Source organism: Heptranchias perlo, chromosome 11, assembly GCF_035084215.1.
Source record: "Heptranchias perlo isolate sHepPer1 chromosome 11, sHepPer1.hap1, whole genome shotgun sequence".
NCBI classification, from domain to species: domain Eukaryota; kingdom Metazoa; phylum Chordata; class Chondrichthyes; order Hexanchiformes; family Hexanchidae; genus Heptranchias; species Heptranchias perlo.
The window spans coordinates 7,752,414-7,767,127 of record NC_090335.1 but is presented as its reverse complement, the minus strand read 5'-3'; the positions used below and the strand labels follow the sequence as shown (position 1 = coordinate 7,767,127).

At 47.7% G+C, this 14,714-nt stretch overlaps 4 non-coding genes across 4 annotated transcripts; all 4 read right to left on the bottom strand.

Moving 5' to 3' along the window:
* Positions 1-7,324: 7,324 nt before the first annotated feature.
* Positions 7,325-7,397, bottom strand: trnar-ccu (transfer RNA arginine (anticodon CCU)). Its single transcript has one exon. It is a non-coding gene; the product is annotated as a tRNA-Arg (tRNA).
* Positions 7,398-7,759: 362 nt separating this feature from the next.
* On the bottom strand, positions 7,760-7,832 carry trnar-ccu (transfer RNA arginine (anticodon CCU)). The gene has a single exon. It is a non-coding gene; the product is annotated as a tRNA-Arg (tRNA).
* A 4,902-nt stretch (positions 7,833-12,734) lies between these two features.
* trnar-ccu (transfer RNA arginine (anticodon CCU)) lies at positions 12,735-12,807 on the bottom strand. Its single transcript has one exon. It is a non-coding gene; the product is annotated as a tRNA-Arg (tRNA).
* Positions 12,808-13,168: 361 nt separating this feature from the next.
* Positions 13,169-13,241, bottom strand: trnar-ccu (transfer RNA arginine (anticodon CCU)). Its single transcript has one exon. It is a non-coding gene; the product is annotated as a tRNA-Arg (tRNA).
* Positions 13,242-14,714: the final 1,473 nt, after the last annotated feature.

Below are 14,714 nucleotides of genomic sequence, written 5' to 3'. Positions count from 1 at the left end.
GGCGATGGTGGGGATTTCGGGAGGAGGCCGAGATGGATCATCCACTCAGCATTTCTGGCTGAAGATGGTTGCAAACGCTTCAGCCTTGTCTTTTGCATTCAAGTGCTGGACTCCGCCATCATTGAGGATGGGGATGTTTACAGAGCCTCCTCCTCCCATTGGTTGTTTAATTGTCCACCACCATTTATGACTCGATGTGACAGGACTGCAGAGCTTTAGATCTGATCCATTGGTTGTGGGGGAAACGCTTAGCTCTGTCTATAGCATGTTGCTTCTGCTGTTTAACATGCATGTCGTCCTGAGTTGTAGCTTCACCAGGATGGCACCTCATTTTTTGGTGCACCTGGTGCTGCTCCTGGCATGCTCTTCTGCACTCCTCATTGAGCCAGGGTTGATCCCCTGGCTTGTTAGTAATGGTAGAGTGAGGAATATGCCGGGCCATGAGGTTACAGATTGTGCTGGAATACAATTCTGCTGCTGCTGATGGCCCACAGCGCCTCATGGATGCCCAGTTTTGAGCTGCTAGATCTGTTCTGAATCTATCCCATTTAGCACGGTGGTAGTGTCACACAACACATTGGATGGTGTCATCAGTGCGAAGACAGGACTTCGTCTCCACGAGGACTGTGCGGTGGTCACTCCTACCACTACTGTCGTGGTCAGATAGATTGGTGAGGACGAGGTCAAGTCAGTTTATCCCCTCGTCTTGTTTCGCTCACCACCTGCTGCTGGTCCAGTGTGGCAGCTGTGTCCTTCAGGACCTGGCCAGCAGTGGTGCTACCGAGCCACCCTTGGTGATAGACATTGAAGTCCCTCCACCCAGAGTACATTCTGTGCCCTTGCTGCTTCTCAATATGGAGGAGGACTGATTCATCAGCTGAGGGAGGGCGATAGGTGGTAATCACCACAGCAGGAGATTCCCTTGCCCCTGTTTGACCTGATGCCATTAGATTTCAGGGGAATTCGGAGTCAATCTTCTGGACTCCCAGGGCCACTCCCTCCTGACTGTGTATCACTGCATCGCTACCTCTGATTGATCTGTCCTGCCGGTGGAACAGGGCGTACCCAGGGATGGTGATGGAAGAGTCTGGGACGTTGCCTGAAAGGTATGATTCTGTGAGTGTGGCTATTGCTTGACCAGTTTGTGGGACAGCTCTCCCACTTTTGGCACAAGCCCCCTGCTGTTCAGTGAGGAGGAACTTTGCAGGGTCGACTGGGCTTGGTTTGCATTTGTTGTGTCTCGTTACCTCGCAGTCCGTTCAGTTTTATTCTTATTTCAACTTTTTTTTAAGTGAAATTTTACAACTGAGTGGCTTGTTCGGCCATTTCAGAGGGCAATTAAGAATCAACCACATTGCTGTGGATCTGGAGTCACATGTCGGCCAGACCAGGTAAGGAAAGCAAGTTTCCTTGGGTTTTTATGACAAACCAGTAGTTTCATGGCCACCATTACTACTAGTAGTACTTTAATTCCAGATTTTATTAATTTAATTAATTGAATTTAAATTCCCCAGCTGCCGTGGTGGGATTTGAACTCATAACTCCAGATTATTCGTCCAGGTCTCTGGATTACAAGTCCAGTAACATCACCACCATGCTACCGTACCAATTAGCGCACGAACATCGTCAACATTTGCCCACCGAACTGCCTTCCATCACCCAGTTCCTATTGAACATGAGTTCACCTTCCCAACACCCAGTTAGGATGCCCACAAGTTACTGAGTGAATCAATTAACCCTATCTTGCCATATCGTCACAGGAGTCAGACAAGTCTTGCACGAACAATTGTTTATTAACTTCAAATCATGATTAGCAATACTCAAACATTGAGATGCAAATAATTAGTAGATAGGATTATTAACAAAATGAATAGCAGGCACTTCAGTGATATTACAATAATTCAGCATTAACTGGGTCGCTGCTTATCAAATAGTCGTTGAGATCAGTGCCTGAGATTCATATAAATTGGTGAAATTAATTGAGGAGTAAACTCCTTAGTTAGCTGGCAAGTTAACGGCATGAGATAGCTAGTCTATTGGATAGATGATAGTGTGTGTGCTGGTGGTTAGCAATGTTTCCAGAACTTGTATGAATTGTATTGATCAGCTGCTTGGTTAAACTGGTCGTCTTCACTTGGGACAATGGTATTGGCTTGTGGAATGTTGAGGTGATCAGCCTCCTTGTGTTGAGGTGTTCTCCGTTCCTCATGGATCCTCTGTCCTTTGGGCAAATCCACCTTACGCAGTGATAGCAGTATCCGGACTAGGTGGAGAAGAGAGAGGAGTGAGGGAGGTGAGAGAAGGTGAAAGTGGAGAACAGAAACTGAAGTTGAAGAGAGAGAGAGAGAGAGAGAGAGAGATGAATGGAAGGGAGAGAGTGAAACGGACAGCAAGGAGGTGAAAGAGAGACACAGAAGCAGAGAGAAAGATATGCAAAGTGAGGAGGGAGAACGATGAAACGAGAGAAAAATTAGGCAAAGATGGAGGAGAGGGAGAGAGCAAGAAACAGAAATGGAGGAAGGTGAGGTGGCGATGGAAGTGAAGGTGAGTGTTGACCGGAAGTCACCGGTTAACGGTTTTGGCTTAGTACACAGAGGAAGAGTCAATTCTCTCTTAATTCTCAATTCACTTTATTAACGTTATTAGATCATGTACATACCGCTTATACGTCTGGTTAGATATAGGCATGCAGTTTACAGCAGGTTATACAGTTTTATACTCAAACTAGGATTTAAACGCACACCCACTAGGTTTCCCTGACTAACACACCCTGAGTATTAAGATTTAAACGCACACCCACTAGGTTTCTCTGACTAACACATCCCTGAGTGGTCACAGAATAGAAAGGATATTATATTACCCGGAAAGGAGAGATAACGCTGGCCAGGCGATTCGCTCTCTCTCTCTCGACGTCGTCTCTACGTCCCTGACGTAGGGTCCCTATTTCCACGATGGTGAGTCTCCCTCACAAACACACTCTGGCACCAAGCCTGCAATTCTTCAGTTTTAACCCCAAGCCTGTCTTTTCAAATGATGCTGTCTTCTCCGGTTGGCTCAAAATTCCTTAAGTGGTCAGTGTCATCACCTGATTGGCTCTGTTCCAAGGGGCTAGGTAGCATCACCTCATTACCCCTTTTCTAAATAAGGCCTGGTGTCTCATCAAAGCTCCTTTGTCCCTCCAAGAAGCGGAACGAATTCAAACCGGTTCTGGCCAGTTCAGACCAGTGACTGAACTCCAGGTCACCTCAGTTCAAAAGTCAGTCAGCGATCGGGAGAGGGAGGGGGCAGCGATCGGGAGAGGGAGAGGGACAGCGATCGGGAGAGGGAGGGGGGCAGCGATCGGGAGAGGGAGGGGGACAGCGATCGGGAGAGGGAGAGGGACAGCGATCGGGAGAGGGAGAGGGACAGCGATCGGGAGAGGGAGGGGGACAGTGATCGGGAGAGGGAGAGGCAGCAATCGGGAATGAGGTGGCGCGATCAGCGATCTGGAGAGGGAGGGGGACTGAGATGGGGGGGTGGGGTTCGAGAGGGGTGCGGGCGGTAGTGGTTTTACTTTGGTGCCGAGACGACCCCTCCTGCATCTCCTGGTTCCACATTCAGGGAATTATATTTTAAAATTGACTTTTTTGATGGCGGCCCTTTAAGGACCCCTGGTTAGGCCGCACTTAGACCAGGTTTTCCTGAATACAACCGGCGGGAACAGTGCAAATGGGGGGAATGGTTAAGAAGGGGAAAGTTCAGACTGTGTTTCCGACATGTTCCCCCACATCTGAACTTGTCTGAATTCAGGCAGGGGAGGTTTCCTGCCCCAGAGGAAAGAGAGGCAGGAGTGGGGGGGCTAATTTAAATGGGCATTTTAACTGTGGGCCCGACTAAGGCTCGCACACTTGAACCTGCGAATGAAAGCTGGTTTCATGAAAAATCCGGGCCATCGGAAGTCCAGGTAAGTCCAGTTTATTTTTACCTTTTATGGTTCCTTGTGAGGGCAGGGGAGGAGATGGGGAGATTGAGGGGGGGTGATGGGGAGAGGGAGAGGAGGTGATGAGGAGACGGGGGTGCGATGGGGAGAGTGATTGAGGGAGAGGGCGAGGGGGCTAGTGGCTGAGAGATGGAGAGGGCGAAGTGGGGGAGTGACGGAGTGTGGCAGGGGACAGGAGGGAGAGGGAGAGAGAGGGCTAGGGGAGTGATTGAGGGAAGGAGGGAGAGAGAGGCGTGCTTGTGCCGGGGATGCTGATGAGGCCTGGGGTCCAATTTCCATCAATCTTCGGGCCTCTCGGTTCGGGCCTGTGCTGGTCGGCCCAGACCAAAATCTAACCCACAGATTTCACGCCACAGCCTGAAAGCTGTGAGAACGACATAGAAATTACAACACAGAAACTGGGCGTTGGCCCCAACCAGTCGGTGCTGGTCTTGATCCCCCACACGAGCAGTATCCTAATCCCATGTGTCCGCCCTATCCCTTCGTTCCCCTTTCCATCAATCACCTGTCTAACCTGTTCTTAAATGTTGACACCATCCCTGCTGCAATCACTGTCTCCAGTAGTGTATCCACCATAACTCACAGCCTCACAGCCCTCTGTGCAAAAACCTTTCTACTGCTCTCTGTCCTCAATCTCTTCCATTTAATCCTGTATCTAGATTCACCATTACCTCTTGCCTTAAACCCACTATTCCATGAACTTTTTCTGTAACCTTATCTACTTGAGGTGCTGCTTTTAATGTCTTGTGCAGTTGAAGCAGATATTGCTGGCACCTTTTGTATTTGGTTATTTTAAAAGCTGTTTTCCTGACCCAGGATGCAGTGATCAACCTGAAGTCTGTCCAAGAACTCGCCAAAGACCTGGGCTTTGAATGGACCATTGTGGCTTCCGAGCTGGGATTCACAAGGGCGGAGATCGGCCGTTTTCACACGGCCTCTGTTCAGAAAAAGGTGCAAGCAAAGAAAATGTTTTGAGAGCTGGTTTGTCGAAAGCTCCATCACTAAAAATGAATAGTCTTGAGGAGTGGGATCTCACTAATGTTTCTGAACCAGCATTTAATGCAATGACCCTCTCACCATTCTGATATTGTACGCAGCTCTCCAAACCGGCAGACAATGGGCCGTCTCCCAATGTACATGGTGACTGGGTGAGGTGCTGAGTGCGTAGTGACAGGCATGGAGGAGAAACACTTGCATTTCTATAGCACCTTTCATGGCCTCGAGACATCCCACAGCACTTCAGTGAAGTACGTTTCAAGTGTAGTCATTTCAAAGTGAAGTTGTAACGACACCAAATAAGGGGGTAGAGTTAATACTGAGGAGGATGGGAGAAAATACAAGAAGACATCAATAAACTTGCAGAATGGGCGTGTAATTGGCAAATGAATTTCCATATACATTAAGTGTGAGGTGGTACATTTTGGTAGGAAGAATAAAGAGGCCACATACTCCTTGGAAAAGAAGAGTCTAAATGGGGTCGAGGAGCAGAGGGATCTGGGGGTACAGATACACAAATCACTAAAAGTAGCAACGCAGGTTAATAAGGTCATAAAAAGGCAAATCCAGCATTAGGGTTCATTTCTAGAGGGATAGTATTGAAAAGCAGAGAAATTATGTTGAACTTGTAGCGAACCTTAGTTCGACCACACTTGGAGTACTGAGAACAGTCCTGGTCTCCATATTATACAAAGGATATATTGAGAATAGACTGCTGGGGCAGTAATTGGCCGGATTGGATTTGTCCTGCTTTTTGTGGACAGGACATACCTGGGCAATTTTCCACATTGTCAGGTAGATGCCAGTGATGTCGCGAATTACATTCGATGTAATTCTATGTAATGTAGGAAATGTGGCAGCTAATTTACACACAGCAAGATCCCACAAACAGCAATGAGAGAAATAAACAGGTGATCTGTTTTTTTTGTGATTTTGGTTGAGGGATAAATATTGTCCCGGACACTGGGGAGAACTCCCCTGCTCTTCTTAGAAATAGTTCCATGGGTTCTTTTACATCCACCTGAGAGGGCAGACGGGGCCATCAGTTTAACGTCTCATGCAAAAGACGGCACCTCCGACAATGCAGCACTCCCCCAGCATTGCACTGGAGTGTCAGCCTGAAGTGGGACTTGAACCCACAACCTTCTGACTGAAACTTTGAGCCAAGGCTGATACATAAAAGTTTACCTGATCGGTGTTCCCAGAGACTTGAGCATATAATCTGGGCTGACACTTTAGTGCAGTACTGAGGGAGAGCTGTGCTGTATTTCAGGTCAGGTGTTCTTGAAAAATGACATGATATTATTTTGGAGTTCTCCCCGGTGTCCTGGCCAATATTCAACCAGGGTCTATGTGATCTCCTGGACTAGTTTTGATCACCTAAAGGGGTCAGAGAGGAATTTTCCAGATTTTATTTCCCAAATTTACTACATTTTTAATCTGTTTTTTCACCTCTCCCAGGGGATTACACGGCTCTGGGTGGGTGGGGAGTATCTGTATCGAGATGCATAGGGCAGCACAACTTTATGGGACAGGCAAGATAGACCAGTTGGTCTTTTCCTGTCTGTCACTTTCATTTGCTCGAGTGACTCCCAAACTCATTGCCTTTCCCATTAGGCCACTGGGGTCACAGCTCCTACCACAGCCTTTGTGCAATTGGTCATTGCTCTACGCTCTCATAACATTCTACCTGTTCTTGTCGCCACTCACTTTGTTTTTATCAATAAATATATCTGCCAATTCCACACACTTCAGCAATGATTGGCAGCAGTTGTGAACACTTTTGTTTTCCTAAAACAGTCCTGGCAAGTGTAGACGAGAGTTCCGGTCCCTGAATGGTGGGTTGACATCCGGTGGGGTACTCGTGTCTGATGGGAGCAGAGTAACGACCCCCCCCATCATATCTATCTGGTGGTCCTGGTAAGGAGTTGCGAGTCAGGGTCACAACTGTTCATGTTAGAATGGACTCTGACACTGAAAAAACCCAGAGCATGACCTGCTGGATGGAAAGCAGTGCAAGAAATGGGTTTCCTCTTGTACTGTTAGGCATGGAAGAGGAGGAGAAGAAAAAGACAGTGTTCGGCAAAATGAGGAAAGCAGGTGAAGGGACATAATTTGCCTGGAAAATGCAGGTGACATTGTTCCCTGAGTATTGGGATGGCGCACAGCTTGGTAGAAGCATCGCATTGGTTTGTGCCACTGGAAAGCAAGTGACAGAGTGAGAAGGGTGCTGGACAGGAACTCCCTGGATTGGTTGGTAAGTTAAAAGGAAAGCTCCCTGACTGTCACGGAATGGAGCAATGTTCAGAGAAGGTGTTTTGGCTTTTGCTTCAGAGCCAAAAACTACTTCACCCCAGATGGGACTTGAACCCATAATCCCTGGCTTAGGAGGCCAGTGCTTTATCCATTAGGCCACTGGGGTTGTCTGCAATAGATGTTTGGTGCTTCCAATTGCCCCTTTGTCTCTATCTATTCACTGCCAAATTTGATCCTTTTTATGGGCCATCCCTTTCTTTTCAGACACAATCACATTGTATCAGTTCCAAAGATCCCAGCAATGACGTGACAGGATCTGACTTGCTTTTGTGTGTCAGCAATTGGTGCAGTTGAGTGTTGGGCAAAATGTTGATTTTCAGTGGCTTTGTCGATGTTTCCTTGCCCCTGCTGGGTATAAGTTTCATCAAATTTACAGGACACCTTCTCACCCAGGAGGGTATAAGTTTCAACAATTGATGAGGATGAAGAGCTGTTTTTCACAGAATGCAGTTCGTTTAAAATCAACTGCACCCCAGATGGGACTTAAACCCACAATCCCTGGCTTAGGAGGCCAGTGCCTTATCCATTAGGCCACTGGGGCTGCACACTTTTGGTGTTTGGTTCTTGTGACCTGCCTCTTTGTCTCTATGGATTCACTTCCAAACTTGAGGCCTTTTTATTCACGCGCCCGGTGAAATCAGTCAGGTCTCCGCGCGATCGCAGCCCAATTGGATCCACTGACCTGGTCTTCTGGGTTTCCCACTGCTGATCTGCGCGTCGGGCGGGCTGCGCATGCGCAGTAAGATCTGTCAGCTGGAGGAGCTCTATTCAAAGGGGCAGTCCTCCACTGACAGATGCTGCAACAAACAGAAAAAATCACAGCATGGAGCAGCCCAGGGGGAAGGCTGCTCCCAGTTTAATGATGCCTCACTCCAGGTATCAATACATGGCGTGAGGAGGAGGGGGAGGACAGAGATCTTTCCCCCGGCGGGCAGGAGGAAGCGGCCTGCCTCTGCCACCAGGAAGGCCTGGCTCGAGGTGGCAGAGGAGGTCACCAGCACCACCAACATATCGCCCACCTGCATACAGTGCAGGAGGCGCTCCAATGACCTCAGTAGGTCAGCCAAAGTGAGTACACTTACTCTTTCCCCTACACTCCATCTGCCACATCACCGCCCCCACCCCACATCTCCTTCTGCACTGCCAAGATCTGAGATCTCTGCGCTCCTCCAATCCCTGCCTCTTTCACATCCCCGATTTTAATCACTCCACCGTTGGCGGCTGTGCCTTCAGCTGCCTCGGCCCCAAGCTCTGGAATTCCCTCCCTAAACCTCTCTGCCTCTCTACCTCTCTCTCCTCCTTTAAGACGCTCCTTAAAACCTACCACTTTGATCAAGCTTTTGATCACCTGTTCTAATATCTCCTTTTGTGGCTCGGTGTCAATTTTTGTCTAATTGCACTCCTGTGAAGCGCTTTGGGACATTTTACTACAGTAAAGATGCAATATAAATACAAGGTGTTTTTGTTGTTGATGTTGGAACAGGTAATAACTCTGACGGTATCCAGCCTGCTGACCCACTGCCCAGTACATCCCAGACTCTGTTTCCCTTCGCAGCAAGGGCTCTCCTCTCCACCACCTTTGTGTCACTGAAACTGATCATGTGTAGATTGGTTTATGGAAGAGTAGCTCAGACAGAATGGCCAATACCTCAGACTGGGCAGAAATCCTGCTGGATCTCTTAGCAACTCCCTGGATAAGACAGGCAGCTCCTGGAAGGACGTACGTATTCCTTGCAGTTTTATGAAAAAGAGCTGCCTGTCATAATTTAGGCTGTGCGTCTGGCAGAAAAAGATTGTCACCAGCGCACAGCACTTTGGATGAACTTCCATGTGCAGCACCTGAAGGTGGAAAGTTCCAAGCTGTGTGTGGCTGCACGTGAGTCTCAGAACCAGAGCAGAGATCCAGTGTCTCCTACTGAGTTTCCACTGAATCTTGGTGACAAATTCAGGGGGGAGGGATCAAAGTGAGAAACTGGAATCAAAAGATAGTGGTCACCTGTTGGTGGGAACAAGTCACTGACCCACTCTGCCCGTCACACGGGGAGACCGAAACCATGGAGGCAAAACTAATCGCTTGGGAAAAATCTCATTTTTTAAAACTTTAATAAATGATTTAGTGGAATTCAATACAATTACAAGGCATGTCAAACTGGTTACCAGGGCAATATGGGTCAGAGGTGAGAGGGCAAACAGCACGAAATGATCGAATCCAAATGTCACAGATTGCTGTGTAAATCGCTGATCAGAAATCGAAGTCAGTCCCTGAACGTGTCCTTTCCGATGAAAGCTCGTTATTCTCTAGACCAGATCAATAATTTTACGACACACCAGACCCAAGTGTTCACACCAAATTCACTCATTTTGAGATCACACCTCAAGACGATGAATGGGAGCTTGTCTCCTCCACCTGAGCCCAGATTTTCTGATCACGTGATTTGAAACACTGGTGGTAACCAGGGTTATTCCCGCTGTTAACCTCGGTTCTGCCTCTCAGTACAGAGCTTGCTCTATGGGTGCTTACACACACATGGACAGCTACTCTCCCAATTTCAAATGAATTGATAGTCCATGAGGGGTAGGACTGCCTCCTCTCCGACATGGACTCCCGTTCCTGTGAGCACTAAAGAATGTGAAAGTGACATTCTTTTTGGCTTATTTTAAACATTGGTGCCCCTTAATCAGCTTGAGTGATGATTTAATCATTCTGTGCTGATCAAGTATTGCTGGGTTTAATTCGATGGGGACTGAAGGTGTGGAGCTCGTGTTGTACAGCTCCCGGACACAGACATACGTCAATTTAAGTGTCCTCCCATTTTCCAATATCTTTGTTAAAGATGGGAGCAGTGAAAAGAAGGAACTTCCATTGATATGATGCCTTTTACAACCTCAGGACGTCCCAAAGCGATTCACAACTAATGAAGTACTTTTGAGGTGTCGACTGCGGGAACCTCAAAAAGAACGAACTTCCATTTATATCGTGCCTTTCATGGCCTCAAGACATCTCAAAGTGCTTCAAATGATATACTTTTGAAGTGTCGTCCATAAACAGCAATGAGATAAATGACCAGACAGTCTGTTTTTGGTGGTGTTGTATGAGGGATAAATGTTGACCAGGACACTGGGAGAACTCCCCTGCTCTTCACCTGAGAGGGCAGACTGGGTCTCGGTTTAGTGTCTCATTCTGAAGGATGAAAGTGTTAGACCAGCTTCTGTGCTCAAGTCTCTGGGGCTGGAAACCTCAACCTTCTGACTCAGAGGTGAGAGTGCTACCACTGAGACATGGATTCATTGTCCTGGTCACAGAAGGAATGGGAAAATGAGAAGGCAGAGGAATGGTGCAGATACTTTATATTGAAACTAGAATAACAGCAAAAGTGCACACTTGTTTTTGTTAGTTGATAAAATTATGAAATGATGAAGAATAACCTGTTTATAAGAAAAAGACTCTGATCTGTTTCAAAACTTTGTTTCTTGCAAATTTGTTTAGGAATGAAAAATCATGGAGCAAAATGAAGAAAACAAAGATGCTGCAGGATGCTTTGGAGAGGGCTGGGCGGAAGGACTTGGCAGATAAACTGCGATGTCTGCACTGGGGGCACCAGAAACTCAGTAGCCGTGTGGAGCTGCCCTCAGCCTTCCCATTCCTCATCACAGTTCACAAGACCATCAATAACAGGGAGGGCCTGCAGAAGATCAATCAGCTCAGCCAGAAATAGTAAGGAAAGGCAATTGCTCTCGTGTCTTCTGACTACCGTGCTTTCTAAAATACAGAGTGACGTTTGTAAACTGAAAGTGTTACTTCTATCGTATAAATCTGTGGAGATGTGAGAGGCCTAATAAAAATGGCAAACATTTCAGTGGTTCTGCATTTTTCCTCCACAACTTCAGAACGTATCTGATTCTTTTTCCTTCTGAAGGTCCAAATACCATTCCTCAGGGCACCATACACTTACTGTCTGGCTCCTACTAACAGCCAACCAGAGCGGGTACCTGAGATTGTGTGAGAGGATCCTGCAGTGGGTCAGTGTCCAACTCCCCCAATCTTCTCTCTCTGGACAAGTCTCAAGCCTCTTCTTGGTGCATTCCCCAGCTGGAATCAGGAACTCTGCTGTCGAGGTATGTGTCCTGCCAGCCCATAGCACAGAACATTGAGGCCTAACACATATCGGAGCAATACTGTGCCTTTAGACCTTGGTCAGGCCTCAGTTCGGATACTGTGTCCAGTTTTGGTGGTCTCACAAGGTGGGGGATATTGAAGCTTTGGAAAGGATGCAGAAGAGGACTTCAAGATTAATTCCCATTTTAGAACAGTTCTCCCACCCAGATAGGGTCAACAAGCTGGGTCTCTATATTTAGTGAAGTGTAGACTCAGGGGTGATTTGATCGAGGTTTATAAGTGTGGACCAATGATTTCAACTGAATAGTTTAGGGAGGACCAGGGGTCCTGTTTACCAGTTATTTAAGGCAGATCGAGATTTGATGTTGGTCGTTTCTTCCTTTCCCAGAGGAGAGTGGACCAGTGGGACAGGTTACCGGCTGGTCTGGAGAACACTGATTGGCTGTATTTATGATGTCAGCTGTGGCTCAGCCAGTAGCACTCTTATCACTCAGTTAGAAGGTCATGTGTTCAAGTCCCACTCCAGAGACTTGAGGACAGAGTCCAGGCTGACACTTCAGTGCAGTACTGAGGGAGAGCTGTGCTGTATTTCACGTCAGCTGTTTGTGAAAGATCACATGATATTATTTTGGAGTTCTCCCCGGTGTCGGGGCCAATATTCATCCCTCAACCAACATCACTAAAACAGATTATCTGGTTATTATCTCATTGCTGTTTTTGGGATCTTGCTGTGCGCAAACTGGCTGCTGTGTTTCCTCCATTAGAACAGTGACTACACTTTAAAACTACTCCATTGGCTGGAAAGCGCTTTGGGACGTCCTGAGGTTGTGAAAGTATTGACATCTGGTGGGATACTCGTGTCTGATGGGAGCAGTGCAATGACCCCCTAATCATATCTATCTGGTGGTCCTGGTACGGTCAGGGTAAGAACTGTGGAAGGGACTCTGACATTGGAAAAAACCCAGAGCATGACCTGCTGGATGGAAAGTGGTGCAAGAAATGGGTTTCCTCTTGTACTGTTAGGCATGGAAAAGGAGGAGAAGAAGAAGACAGTGTTTGGAAAAATGAGGAAAGGAGGTAAAGGGACATTATTTGCCTGGAAAGTGCAGGTGACATTGTTCCCTGAGTATTGGGATGGCGCACAGCTTGGTAGAAGCATCGCATTGGTTTGTGCCACTGGAAAGCAAGTGACAGAGTGAGAAGGGTGCTGGACAGGAACTCCCTGGATTGGTTGGTAAGTTAAAAGGAAAGCTCCCTGACTGTCACGGAATGGAGCAATGTTCAGAGAAAGTGTTTTGGCTTTTGTTTCAGAGCCAAAAACTGCTCCACCCCAGATGGGACTTGAACCCACAATCCCTGGCTTAGGAGGCCAGTGCCTTATCCATTAGGCCACTGGGGCTGTATATAATAAAGGCTTGTAGTTTGCAATCTATTCACTGCTAAATTTGATGCCTTTTTCTGGGCCATCCCTTTCTTTTCATCCACAATCACATTGTATCAGTTCCAAAGATCCCAGCAATGACGTGACAGGATCTGACTTGCTTTGATGTGTCAGCAATTGGTCCAGTTGAGTGTTGGGCATAATGTTGATTTTCTGTGAAAAGCAAATGGTTTTGTTGATGTTTCCTTGCCCCTCCTGGGTACAAGTTTCACCAATTCACAGGACACCTCCTGTGATTTAGCCCTTTGGTCTCTCTGCATTTCAGCAATGAGGACAAAGAGCTGGTTTTCACAGAATGTATTTGGTTTAAAACTGAGCTCACCCCAGATGGGACTTAAACCCACAATCCCTGGCTTAGGAGGCCAGTGCCTTATCCATTAGGCCACTGGGGCTGCACACTATTGGTGTTTGGTGCTTGTGACCTGCCCCTTTGTCTCCATGGATTCACTTCCAAACTTGTTCCTTTTTATTCACAATCACATTGTGTCAATTCCAAAGATCCCAGCAATGATGTGACAGGATCTGATTTGCTCTTGTGTGTTGGACATTGGAGTATCTTGAATTGGAGCAATGTGATTTGCCCCATGGCTCTCGGACTAAATATGACGATTAGTGAAGAGGAGGTCCCCACTATTACAAATCGTCCAATCAAACTAAAATCTATACAACTAAAAATAAATGAACCAATGATCTGGTTCCTTTCGTTAGTGACACAGTTGCTGTCCTGCGTCACGCACGAAGGCTTCAAGTGTATTGGTGGAGCCCACGCGATCCCTCTCCAAGGTCACCCGGGTGTGTTGAAGGCCGTGGAACAGCGGCCAACAGTCAGAACAATCCTCCATGTGGATGCTTCCAGTGGATGGTGGTTTTAGCCTGGCCCAGGAACATCCCCACCAGGGGTTCATCTGATCCGCTCACCCCCCGCCTCTCGCCCCCACCCTGTGCACTGGGTGCCCGAAGACAAGGACTTCAAGGTAACTAAAACTTTAGGTGCGTCCCCTTTAAATAGTGAAACAGGGGTTGCAGCCTCCGGGACTGTAAATAATGATAATGTATCTCTTCATCCAACCCACAAAATGGACAAGTGGCCGGGTATCTGAAATGGCCGAGGAGAATGTTCATGCAACCCTCTCCACCCCAGGCCTCCAATGGTGCAGAGGAGGAACCCCAAATACAGGGCTTTCCTGAGGGGACACTCGCCTCTGCTGGCCAGCAGGATATTACCCGAGGGCATGTCGGGACGGAAGGCGAGGGAGAGTATGCAGCAGTGACCTATTCAGGAAATCCCTCCACTCAGAGCAGAATGGGCCCAAGGGAATCTACGAGAGATGCCTCAATTTGGGAGACCGAGTTTCCCGAGGGAGGTGGGGTGCCTCGCGCCAATGAGCAGCTCCGTCCGAATATGGGTGAGATTCACCGGAATCGCTCCATATGGCTGAGCCTCCTCGACACACTCAACTGAGTCAGGGTCAATTGTGGATTTTATCTACTGGATGGCTTTGGCTACAGGCCAGATGTAATTGTCAGCTCATCGGCTGCTGGAATCCTCATCCTTGGCCTCGTCACCTCCAATCTTGCCTACTAAAATCCTCTCCTGTCCGGCCTCCCATCTTCCACCCGCCGTAAACTGAAGCTCCTCCTAAACCCTGTTGCCCGTATCCAAACTCACACCAAGTCCTGTTCTCCCATTACCCCTGTGCGCACTGACCTACATTGGCTCCCGGTCTGGCAACACCTCGATTTTAAAATTCTCATCCATGTTTTTAAATCCCTCCATGCCATCGCCCCTCCCTATCTCTGTTACCTGTAACCTCCTACCACCCTCTGAGATCTCTGTGCTCCTCCAATCCCTGCCTCTTTCACAT